Below are 12,162 nucleotides of genomic sequence, written 5' to 3'. Positions count from 1 at the left end.
TTCTGAACTATTTCATCCCACTGGCTCTTCTGTCTTTGGTAGATACCAAACTGTTTCAATTACTGAATCTAAATAAGAAGTCTTGATAGGTGGTAGAGCAAGTCCTCTCCCCTGAGCTTCGTTTTATTTTGTTTTCTTCAAGAGAATCTTGGCTCTTTGCATTTCTTTATCAATTTTGGAATCAAATTTGGAATTTGTGCTTGTTAAATTACCTAAGATCTAGTTGAGATTTCTAGTTTTCAACATGGAGGTCTTACATTATCTTTTGTTACATTAATTCTTAGATATTTTATGTTTTTGACGCTACTGCTAATGGTAATTTACATTTTGTGTTAGTCTTTGAATATGTAACGGTAAATCTCAAGAGAATCCCTGTCCCCAAGAACTTCCAATCCCTTGGGTTTGCAGACAGACATATTAAATGTTTTAATGTAAAGTGAAATGGACTAGTTATGCTAAGGTGGGCAGAAGTTACCATGGAAACACAAATGGGATGGATTCACCCATTCTGTGGGGTCATGGGCTGGAAGAAAGGGAAAGGCATTCTAAGTGTTAAAAATAGGTAGGAATCAGCTGGTGTGACTACAGAGTGAGGCAAAGAGGGTAAGAGCACACATTTTATATACACATTTCAGAAAGGATGTTTACGTGGAACACTTCTTGCCTCAGTGTTAAATGAGGTGCCAAAACAATAGAATCAGATGTCAGCATGGGTGTGAAGCAAATTCTCCTATGGGCATAATTTACAAAAGGAATGTGAGCAAACTAGTTCTAAGACTCCTGGACCCATTTAGCCAGATAAGGTTATTAAATGCTGTAAAAGTGTGAGTAAAGAAAGGATTTGAGAAAAGTTTCTTTGGAGACAGCTGTTGCTGTCAGTACTGCCAAGCAAATGAGACATCATGGGGGATACTGCCTCCTTCTCCTCTGGTCTAATAGTGATGAGATCTTCCATGAGACCATTCACAGAGTTTGAAATGTGTTCCCTGCAAAGGGCTGGTGCTTGATGTCCACCTGAGAGAGTGAAAGCAACCTGTGGCTGTCTTGGGATGGATGATCATTGCTAGAGTTTGTCAAAGGAAGTAAGAGGTATGTGGGTGTTTCCCATGGAGCAAATGTGCACCACATGGGAAACAGGGCAGGCTGACCCCAATTGTCTGGGGCCTTTTACAGTAGGACTAAATAGAAGGGCAGAGGGCCCTGACAATAAGAAATTGGATAGAGATAAAAATCCAATTTTGAGAGTCACATGTGACTGCCTAGAATAAAGGTACATCCATCCAGGTCATTGATACCATAATTAAGAAATCTTCAAACAACTCATGGAGGGTCACCAGCTTCATGCTTTAGTTGATCTGTTATAAAAAGTGAGCTAGCTTCTCCTAGTTTATATACCAGTAGCAATCTGGTACTAATTGTTCAGATTATACAAAGTAACTAGTAACCAGTATGGAAATAGCCTAAGCACTCTTGGAACCAGGTCCTCCATCTAAGTCACTTCATGACTAGCATCCTGAGCCATTAGCAAGTCAGTGATATTTTTCAGTTGTATTGTCCATATATCTTTCTCAATCAGCCTCTATTAAAAAGAGAGAGAGAGAGAGAGAGAGAGAGATGTGCACTAGGCACCAGGAGAGAAAGATTCAAGTTTAGCCACCTGCCAGATTCAGAGAGTTTGAAGGCTACTAACAAGTATGAACTTCCCCATTCTTGACTTGTCCTGCTTTGGGCAGCTTTCACCCAGGTGGGGTCTGATGCAGCTGCTGGTACACAGGAAGGAAGGAAGTGGGGACAGAGCAGAAGTCTACCACTTCACATATGGAGAGAACTCTCACTGTTTGAAGGGAGATTGAAGCATTTAATTAATCTCTTGAGTGGACACATTCTAATTACCAAATTAGATCTGTAACTTAGAGTGAGTAGGACTGCTCATTAAGAAGTCTTGGGATCTGTCCAAGTTTGCATTGGAGGGCAGGAAAAATAAAATAAATTTTCTGAATAAAAATATTAAGGGCTAGTATGTAACAAAAGCAGATACCCCCCCAGAGTGTAAAGTACATGTAAGAAATGAAAAGCAATACAATTATGACTGGATCTAAGATTTACAGAGGGAATACAAGGATTGATGAAGTAAACTGGGCTCTGTTCAGGAGCTCAGCAAAGACTTTCTATGCCATGCTAAGGACTCTGGACTTCAAAGGAAATGAAGCAATACTGAGGAGTTTGTGCAAGAGAGTTTAATAGTTATTGGTTATTTACTGTGTTCTAGGCTCTGTCAGTGGTTCACATGAATTATCACATTGTACCCTGCTTCATGTCAGACTAGCCATGCCAGAAAAAGTAACACAGAGTCACATTTCTGAGTCTATTTTTAATTTTTTTTTAAGATTTGTATTTATTTGAAAGAGAGAGCACAAACGGGGAGGAGCAGAGGGTAGGGAGAGGGACAAGCAGACTCCTTGCTGACCACAGAGCACGATGCCAAGCTCGATCCCAGGACCCTGAGATCATGACCTAAGCCAAAACCAAGAGTGGGACACTTAACTGACTGAGCCACCCACGAGCCTCCACATCTCTGAGTCTAGAACTCAAACTCCAGTTAAATCTAAGCCTAACTGGGATCCCTGGGTGGCGCAGCGGTTTGGTGCCTATCTTTGGCCCAGGGCGCCATCCTGGAGACCCGGGATCGAGTCCCACGTCGGGCTCCCTGCGTAGAGCCTGCTTCTCCCTTTGCCTGTGTCTCTGCCTCTCTCTCTCTGTGTGACTATCATGAATAAATAAATAAAATCTTAAAAAAAAAAATCTAAGCCTTACTCTTGACTAGTTAGGTGACACTGGGCAAGTTACTTAACCTCTCTATACCTCAGTTCCTTTATTTTTAGGATAAAGATAATTACCCAAAGCACTTCATATATTCTTTGTAGGATTAAATGTGTCCTCATTCTTGGTGACTTCAACAACAGATAATCCATGTGGGGTTTTCTTTTTATTTTTTTTTTAAGATTTCATTTATTTATTCATGAGAGATACACAGATAGAGGCAGAGACATAGGCAGAGGGAGAAGTAGCCTCCTTGCAGGGAACCCAATGCAGGACTTGATCCCAGAACCCTGGGATCATGGCCTGAGCCAAAGGCAGATGCTCAACCACTGAGCCATCCAGGCATCCCTCTTTTTCTTTTTTTAAATTGTGGTGAAATTCACATAACATCAAATTAACCATTTTAAACTGAACGACTGAGTGGCATTTAGTATATTCACAGTGTTGTACAAACACCACCTCTACCTAGTTCTAAAACATTTTCATTGCCCCAGAACAGAACCCCATGCCTGTTAAGCAGCTGTTTCTCATTCTACCCTTCTTCATTTCTTCGTTTAACTCCCTCTCTTAAATGATCTTTGCCTCCTTCCCATACTCTCTCAGAGTTACATCTTAAACTGTCATTACATCAACTTCCAAAACCTCAATTTTGAGCATCTTTCTCTCTGATTACTCCTACAAATATTCTGATTTTTTACTTTTATATATATATACTCACACATTCTTCTCAGCCTCAAACTTCCAATCCACTGACCCTATAAACTCTTTACATACCCTTCTGAGGCCCCTACATCTCTCTTTACCCAGCATAGATTCTATAGTGTATCATTTAAATTTCTCATTTATAAATGTTCTTAACTTTCTTAACCATCTGCTTGGCACCTGCATCTGAGAGGCTGATACTGCTGGATAAACTCCATAAGCAATGAATCTCAAAGCTTAGCCTTCAGCACTGTTGCACAAACCCACTGCATTGTCCTGGTAAGACTGTTCTCAACTCCCTAGAATGACTCATTCTGCTTTCTTCTCAAACCTCTAATACCACCCATTCTGTCCTACACTCACTTTCACCTGAGTGAGTAACTAAGAAGATGGACACAGTCAACCAAATTTCTCATCTTTCCGCTATGATCCACCAGTCTTTGTGGTAATATTCTGGGCCTTCTTTCCCTCCAGTGGGAGAAAGTTCCCTGCTCCTGTCAAAGGTCACATCCTCCACTAGCGATCTGGATCGCAGCCTTTCTTGCTGTCTCAAGGGCTTAGAACCTGCAATAATTCTCCTTTTCCCTGTACCATCATCTTCTCTTCCTTCTCTCATGGATAACTGCCACTAGCATACAAACATGCTTAGGATGGCAATCTTAAAAAAAAAAAAATCCCTTAACTTCATGCCCTGCAACCATCACCCCCATTTCAGTTTGAAGATTTTCTGAGAAGTTGTCCATAGCCGCTGTCTCAACTTCTTCACCCTCCATTTGTCCCTTAATCTACTCCACTTGGAAGTCCCCCCTAAATGCCTCACTGAAGCCATTCCCAACAAGAGCATCAAAGACTTCCTTATAGGCAGTTCCAATAGTCCCTGGCCAGTCCTCATCTTATTCTACTCCTACTACCAGTAGCATTCAGAGAGCCTGTCACCTTCTTTCTAGAAACACTTCCAGTTTTTAATTTCTGCACTGGATTCGTAGGGCTGCTGTAACAAAGTACCACAAATTGGGAAGCTAAAAACCACAGAAATGTATTCTCTCACAGTTCTGGAAACTAGAAGTCCCAAATCAAGGTATCAGCAGGGCCATGTTCCCTCTGAAGGTTCCAGGGAAAAACTACTACTCACCTCTTCCAGCTTCTGGTGGCTCCCAGATACCCTGGCATTCCTCGACTTACTGATGACATATCACTCCAATCTCTGCCTCTACCATCACATGGCCTTCTTATAAGAATAGCAGTCATTTGATTCAGTGCCCTCTGTTATCCAGTATGACCTTATCTGAATTAACTAACTGCATGTGCAGAAACCATATTTCCAAAGATGGTCACATTCTGAGATTTCAGATGGACATGAATTTGGGGGGACCCTATTTAACACTGCTGGTTTTCTTCCTACCAACTGGCTGCTCCTCCTCTTTCTCCTCTTCTGGGGCTACTTTCCTTCCACTACCTCAGCTCTAAACATTGCAGGGACCCAAAGCTTGCCCCAGTGCCCCTTCACTTCTCTAAATACACTGTCTCCTGAGGAGAAATCATTTAATCTCACAGTTTTAAGATTCCATTGATGACTCCCAAATTTATGTTCCAGCCCTCACCTGTACCCATATTAATAATAATAGTTAACACCATTATCCAATAGGATATTTACTACGTGCCAGACCCAACTGTAAGCTCTTTATGTGTATTAATTTAATCCTCACAACAAATTTGTGGGATATTATTTTTATCCCCAATGTATAGACGAAGAAAGTAAAGCACAAGGAGGTTAAGTAAATTGTTCAAGCCCACATAGAGAGAGGGAGCCAGGATTTGAAACTGGGTAAGCTGAGCTCACAGCCTCTCCTCTTGACTACTATATGTACTTTGGCTTTCCACTGGGCTCCAGGTTCATACATTCAACTTCAACTTCACATCTGTGCTTACATGTCTAATAGGCATCTTTGATATGAACTAAATAGAAAGTTTGACTCCCCCTGCCTTCCCACCTTAATCTTTCTTTCCCTGCTTCCACATCTTAGTATATGATACAACCAACACCCAGTTGCTCAAATAAAAAAAGAAATCTAGAAATCAAATTTTATTTTGCTCTTTCCACATCCATCCCAGACTCCACTCCCACTGCAACAAATCCAAGGAAACCTATTAGCTTTGCCTCTAGAATAGATCCCCAATCTGTCTGCTCCGTTTTCACTACCACCCTTGTTCCATCTCTTGAATTACTGTAATTACTTTCTACCTGGTCCTTCTACTTTTGCTTTTGTAGTCTGTATAGCCAACCCAACAACCAAATGAATTTTTTTAAATATAAATCAGACCATGACATGCCCAAGATTCAAAGCCTCCAAAATACCCGCTTACAGTTAGAATAAAATGCACACTCCTGTTCTTAGCCTACAGGTCCCTGCTTGATCTGGCACTGCCTGCCTCTCTACCTTGACTCCTACCACTTTCTTGCTCATGCAGCTCCAGTTATGATCTCACCCCTGCTTTTCCAGGAATAATTTATGCCTGTACCAGGTACTTTGTACCTGTTCATCTTCATGCCAAAAATGCTGTTGGAAATGCTTCAACCTCACATCTTCCTCCCATCAGCTCAAACATCACCTCCTCAAAAAGTCCTTTCCTAAATCCTGACCTAATGTTGTGCCCCAATCACTTTCTAACACACCATCCTGTATTTGTGTTTTAAAAGCATTCGCTAGGGACTCCTGGGTGGCTCAGCGGTTTGATACCTACTTCGGCCCAGGGCATGATCCTGGAGACCCAGGATCAAGTCCCACGTTGGGCTGCCTGCATGGAGCCTCCTTCTCTCTCTCTGCCTCTTTCTCTGCCTGTGTCTCTGCCTCTCCATATCTCTCATGAATAAATAAATAAAATCTTTTAAAAAATAAAAAAAATAAAAGTAAAATCATTCACTACTATTTAGAAATGCCTTAATTATGTATTTGGTTATTTGAACAAAGACTTTCTCTAATTTATGTCTCCAATGCCTCAAGTGGTATCTAATACACAGTAAGTGTTTAATATATATATATATATATATATATATATATAGTAATAATAAATTTATTTTTTATTGGTGTTCAATTTGCCAACATACAGAATAACACCCAGTGCTCATCCCGTTAAGTGCCCCCCTCAGTGCCCGCCACCCAGTCACCCCCACCCCCTGCCCTCCTCCCCTTCCACCACCCCTAGTTCGTTTCCCAGAGTTAGGAGTCTTCCATGTTCTGTCTCCCTTTCTGATATTTCCTACCCATTTCTTCTCCCTTCCCCTCTATTCCCTTTCACTATTATATTCCCCAAATGAATGAGAGCATATAATGTTTGTCCTTCTCCAATTGACTTATTTCACTCAGCTGTTTAATATATATTTTTAAAAGGAGGACTGAATAAAACTGAGGGAATAGACAAATAAGGCTAATCATAGAAGATTCTTTGGAGGTCAGTTTTAAGGCATAGGTTTTGGGTTTTGTTTTGTTTTTAAGACATAGTTTGAAAGGAGAAAAGATGATTACTAGAGAGGAGAGAAAACATTTTAGCAAGGAAAACAAAATATTCAAAAAATTGATGGTAGTCTTGAATAAGTGGCAGAGGCTGTAAATATACTACTTCAGGTGACACGGAAAGTTGGTCGGTGCAGAAGTAAAATTAGCTTATCAAAGCAAGCTTATCATCTCATTTAACATTGAATATCAACCTAAGGGATTTAAGTTTATGCTTCCAACAAATATTTATTGAGTTTCTACTGTGTGCTAGGTACTATTCTAGGTACTTTTTAATATAATAATAAACAACAGAGACATATCTCTGCCCTCAGTGTTTACAATCTAGTGGAAGACTGACATCAAATATTAATATTCCGTAAACATTTGGAATTGCCAAACTGCCAAAGTATGTGCTGGGTTAATATTTTGGTGATGTTAATCAATGTCGCTTTTATCTCTCGTACAATCTGTTTCCCTTTGGCCGTTACCCATTCATTCAGCTCAATATTCTGTATATAAAAACTCAGGTATGAGACAGTGAAATCCAAAGATAACTAACAGGAATCTTATCCTAGCTCTTGAGTTTCAAAATCTAGGCTTCAGAAGGCACAGAATATAACTCTGGCATGAATAGTGATTTAGCATAATACCTGATGAGTCAGAAAGGCTTCTGGGTCTACTAGATTACCATTTCCAAAGGTTGGAGGAGAGGAGGGTCAGAAGCCAAGTGATTGGAGCTTAGGTGCTGTTGGATCTCTGGAGAAGGGAGACTCTATCCTATCTCATTGCCCACACCATGCTCCTGTGAGTGACATAAATACAAGATGGGTTTTTGGCACAGGAGAGCAGAGGAGAACGGTCCTCCCCTTCTCAGCAAGTTGACCACCTCAGAGAAGAAATGGCTTTGTGATAGGTCTAGGCACTTGACCTGCAAAGCCTCAAAGAATTACCCGTGCCTCCCTTTGGTGCAGAAAAGCAAAGTGATCTAAAGAGCAATAATATTCCAAAGAAGCATAGCATTGTTTTGTTAACAGTAATTCTGTCATTTTCTAAGAACAACCAATTCTCTAATTTTTTGATACTCACTGGGCATCAAACAATCCAATTCAAAGATTTATTTATTTATTTATTTATTTATTTATTTATTTATGATAGAGAGAGAGAGGCAGAGACACAGGAGGAGGGAGAAGCAGGCTCCATGCTGGGAGCCCCACGTGGGACTCGACCCCGGGACTCCAGGATCACGCCCTGGGCCAAAGGCAGGCACTAAACCACTGAGCCACCCAGGAATCCCCCAACAATCCAATTCAGCTTCAATACAAACTACCTAGAATTAGCCAGACACACAAGTGGAGAGCTCACCCCCACAAAAATGCCCCTACTTCACATGCCAGCCACAAATTGGGTCCCCAAGCTACTTGCACCTGCTCAGTTGACTACACATTTGGGAATTCCCATGACCCCTCCCCACCCAGGTTTGATAATTCACTTGAGTGACTCAAGGAACTCAGGAAAGTACTACAGTAGTCCCTCTCATCCACAAAGTTTTCATTCCAAGAACAGATAATACTGAACCCCTTGTATACTGTATTTTTCTTATACATACATACCTATGATAAAATTTGATTTATAAGTTAGGCACAGTAAGAAATTAGCAACAATAAAATAGAACGATTATAATAATATGCTATAAAAAGTTATGTAAATGTGGTTTCTCTCTCAAAATATCTTATTGTACTGTACCATTCTTCTTGTGATCACATGAGATGATAACATGCCTATGTGAAGAGATGAAGTGAGATGAATGACAAAGGCATTGTGATACAGCCTTAAGCTACTATCAACCTTTTGATGATGCATCAGGAGGAGGACCATCTTTTTTCAGACTGTGGTCACCACCACAGTGGACTATGGGTCACCAAAGCCACACAAAAAAAAAAAGAAAAAAAAAGCCCACAGATAAGGGATGAACTACTGTATACTTAACCATTATAGTTTTATTATAAAGGCTATAACTCAGAAACAGCTAATGAAAGAGATGCATAGGGCAAGATGTAGGGAGTGGCACAGAGAGCTTTTTTTTTTTTTTTTAAGGTTTTATTTATTTATTCATGAGAGACACACACACACAGAGAGAGAGAGAGGCAGAGACACAACACAGCAGAGGGAGAAGCTGGTTCCAGGCAGGGAGCCCAATGTGGGACTTGATCCCAGGTCTCCAGGATCAGGCCCTGGGCTGAAGGCAGTGCTAAACCACTGAGCCATCCAGGCTGCCCACACAGAGAGCTTCTATGTCCTCTCTAGACACACCACCTTCCAACACAACAATGTGCTTACTAAAATGGAAGATTCCCAAACCTTGTTCTAGAGATTTTACTGAAGCTTAATGATGAGGCATGTTGATTAAATCATTGGCTATTAGTGATTGAACTCAATCTCCAGCTCCTCTCCTCTGACCAGGGTTGGGACTGGGGCAGAAAGTTCTAATCTTCTAATCATGTGGTTGGTTCCTCTGGTGACCAGCCCCTTCTGAAGCTATCCAAAGGCCAAGAATCATCTCATTAGAATAAATTCAGATGTGGTGGAAAGGGGCTTGTCATGAATGACAAAAGACACTAACTACTATCAGGAAATTTGTAGAGTTCTAGGAGCACTGTGCCAGGAATCAGAAATAAAAACCAAATATATATGTATATATATATATTTTTTTTATTTATCATATCACACATTACATGTTAGATGGCTTCAAAGAATTTTCCATAGCTCAGTATGGCGCAGGAGGAGCAGAATGGATTGTCTCAGCCCTACTGGGTATATGGAAGGAGCAAGGCAGAGCAGTGCCAGGAGGGCCCTCTGTACTGGAGCCAGGAGATAACAGAGGCCAGAGTAGACTGTTCCTGTGAAACTGAGGGGATGAGGGACTTCACAGCAGAGGTTAGCTTGAATGGATGGCTGTCAGAGACCAGATTCCTCTCCCCTAATGTCACGGCACTTAAGCTCCCTAGCACCTAGATAAAACCCCAGGAAGAAAAGCAGTGCATACTGACCCGAATATTGTTTTCAATTCCTGGTTGAATGGAGAGTCAAATCATCAATGAAGGTGAGTTATATAAAAACAAGTTTAGAGTTTTTACATACTGAGTGTGTAGATTGAGATCCATCCCTGTTGCTAAATAAAGGTGTACAAACTAGAGGAGACAGGTGAAATCCAATCAGACACTATTGAAATATCAAAACAGTGGAGCCTGGCCAACTAGGAAAAATAAGAATTTAGGAGTGATTTAATTTAGCAGACAATTTAAGAGATTAAATGCATCGAATCATAAAGTGAAACAACCTGAGAGGCTATAGATTCAAATTTGACTAGCATTCAGGAAGTGGGCATGGGGCCCTTGTTGGCTATGGAATCCTGGTTACCATGAACACAGATAGCCCGTAGTGTGTTGGGAGAACACAAAATCCTGAGTTCCAGCCAAACCATGGGTCAACTTGATCTTCAGTGCCCTCCTCCTCGAAAAATAACCCTAAATTGTTTGGTTTAATATAATTGTCTGCTTCGTCTGTCCATTTTAATTCCAGGAAGATTTAGAATTGAGACTAAAGATAATGGAGTAAATGATGATAACTGATTAATTCAAATCTATTTATATATTTGTGGTTAGAAGAATAATAGGGGTATGCTTACTATTTGGAATACTTGTTATGTTTTAGAGAATTTAGCATCTTAATGAATTAAACAAAATTGCATTGTGGTTTCAACTTATACTATATAATTGAGCAATTGATTAGACTTGTGATTTAAGTTCGATCAGTAAGAAAATTTTATTAAATTTGAAGACAGCACTGAAATGTTTAAGAGAACCTAATATTCACCATATCTATGTGTTTGATATATTACAGTTACTTAAAGTATTTTTGTTAGGCAATTGAATGTCTTAAAAAATTACATTAAATTTATAAATGTAATTTAAATGTTTGAGAAACTACATTAAGTTTGTAAATGGGCTCATGCATTAATCAAGGCCCCATTTTTTTTTTTTTTAAGATTTTTATTTATTTATGATAGTCACACACAGAGAGAGTGAGAGAGGCAGAGACACAGGCAGAGGGAGAAGCAGGCTCCATACACCGGGAGCCTGACGTGGGATTCGATCCCGGGTCTCCAGGATCGCGCCCTGAGCCAAAGGCAGGCGCTAAACCGCTGCGCCACCCAGGGATCCCAATCAAGGCCCCATTAAAAGCAAATGTTAATAATGTATAAACTTGTCAAATCACTAAGTTGTACACCTGAAACTAATGTAATATTGTGCGTTACCTATAAAAAAATTTTTTTTAGGGATCCCTGGGTGGCGCAGCGGTTTGGCGCCTGCCTTTGGCCCAGGGCGCGATCCTGGAGACCCGGGATCGAATCCCACGTCAGGCTTCCGGTGCATGGAGCCTGCTTCTCCCTCTGCCTGTGTCTCTGCCTCTCTCTCTCTCTCTCACTGTGTGCCTATCATAAATAAATAAAAAATTAAAAAAAAAATTTTTTTAAAAAGGGAATGTTAAAAGTCTTGTCTACTTATAAATAGAATATTATTTTTAGTTTGAGTTTAGAATCTTATGGCTGAATAGATTTTTGATCTTATAACCTTAAGGGGAGTCTTAATTTTTAAAACCAAACTAATTATATGTAATCTTTTCTGGGCATAAAACTGCCATCAATGACACCAAAAAGTGCATACTGACAGTTCCCACAATAGTGCCTTTAAGGGAAAGAATATGGTGTCATGAAAGAGGCTATTAGAAAATAACTCCTAGTTGTATTTTATTTTATTTTTAAAGATTTTATTTTTAAATAATCTCTACACCCAACATGAAGCTTGAACTCACAACCCTAAGATCAAGAGTCACAGGTTCCTCTGACTGAGCCAGCCAGGCGCCCCTGTACTTATTTTAACTTAAATGTGAGAATTGACGACAGTAAACTACAAAGCCTTCTCTTACGGAAATAAAAAAATATATTATTTATATTTTTAATAGTTTTTCTCTAGAAGAAAAAAGAGATTGAGGGGACTTTAGATTAGGTGTTCAAGGAAGGCCTCTCTGAGAAACTGTCTTGTGAGCAGAGTTGTCATAAAAAGGGGGGCAGCCCAAGTGGCTCAGC

The sequence above is a fragment of the Canis lupus genome, chromosome 4 (assembly GCF_003254725.2).
Source record: "Canis lupus dingo isolate Sandy chromosome 4, ASM325472v2, whole genome shotgun sequence".
NCBI classification, from domain to species: Eukaryota; Metazoa; Chordata; class Mammalia; order Carnivora; family Canidae; genus Canis; species Canis lupus.
Note: the sequence above shows the minus strand (reverse complement) of the source record.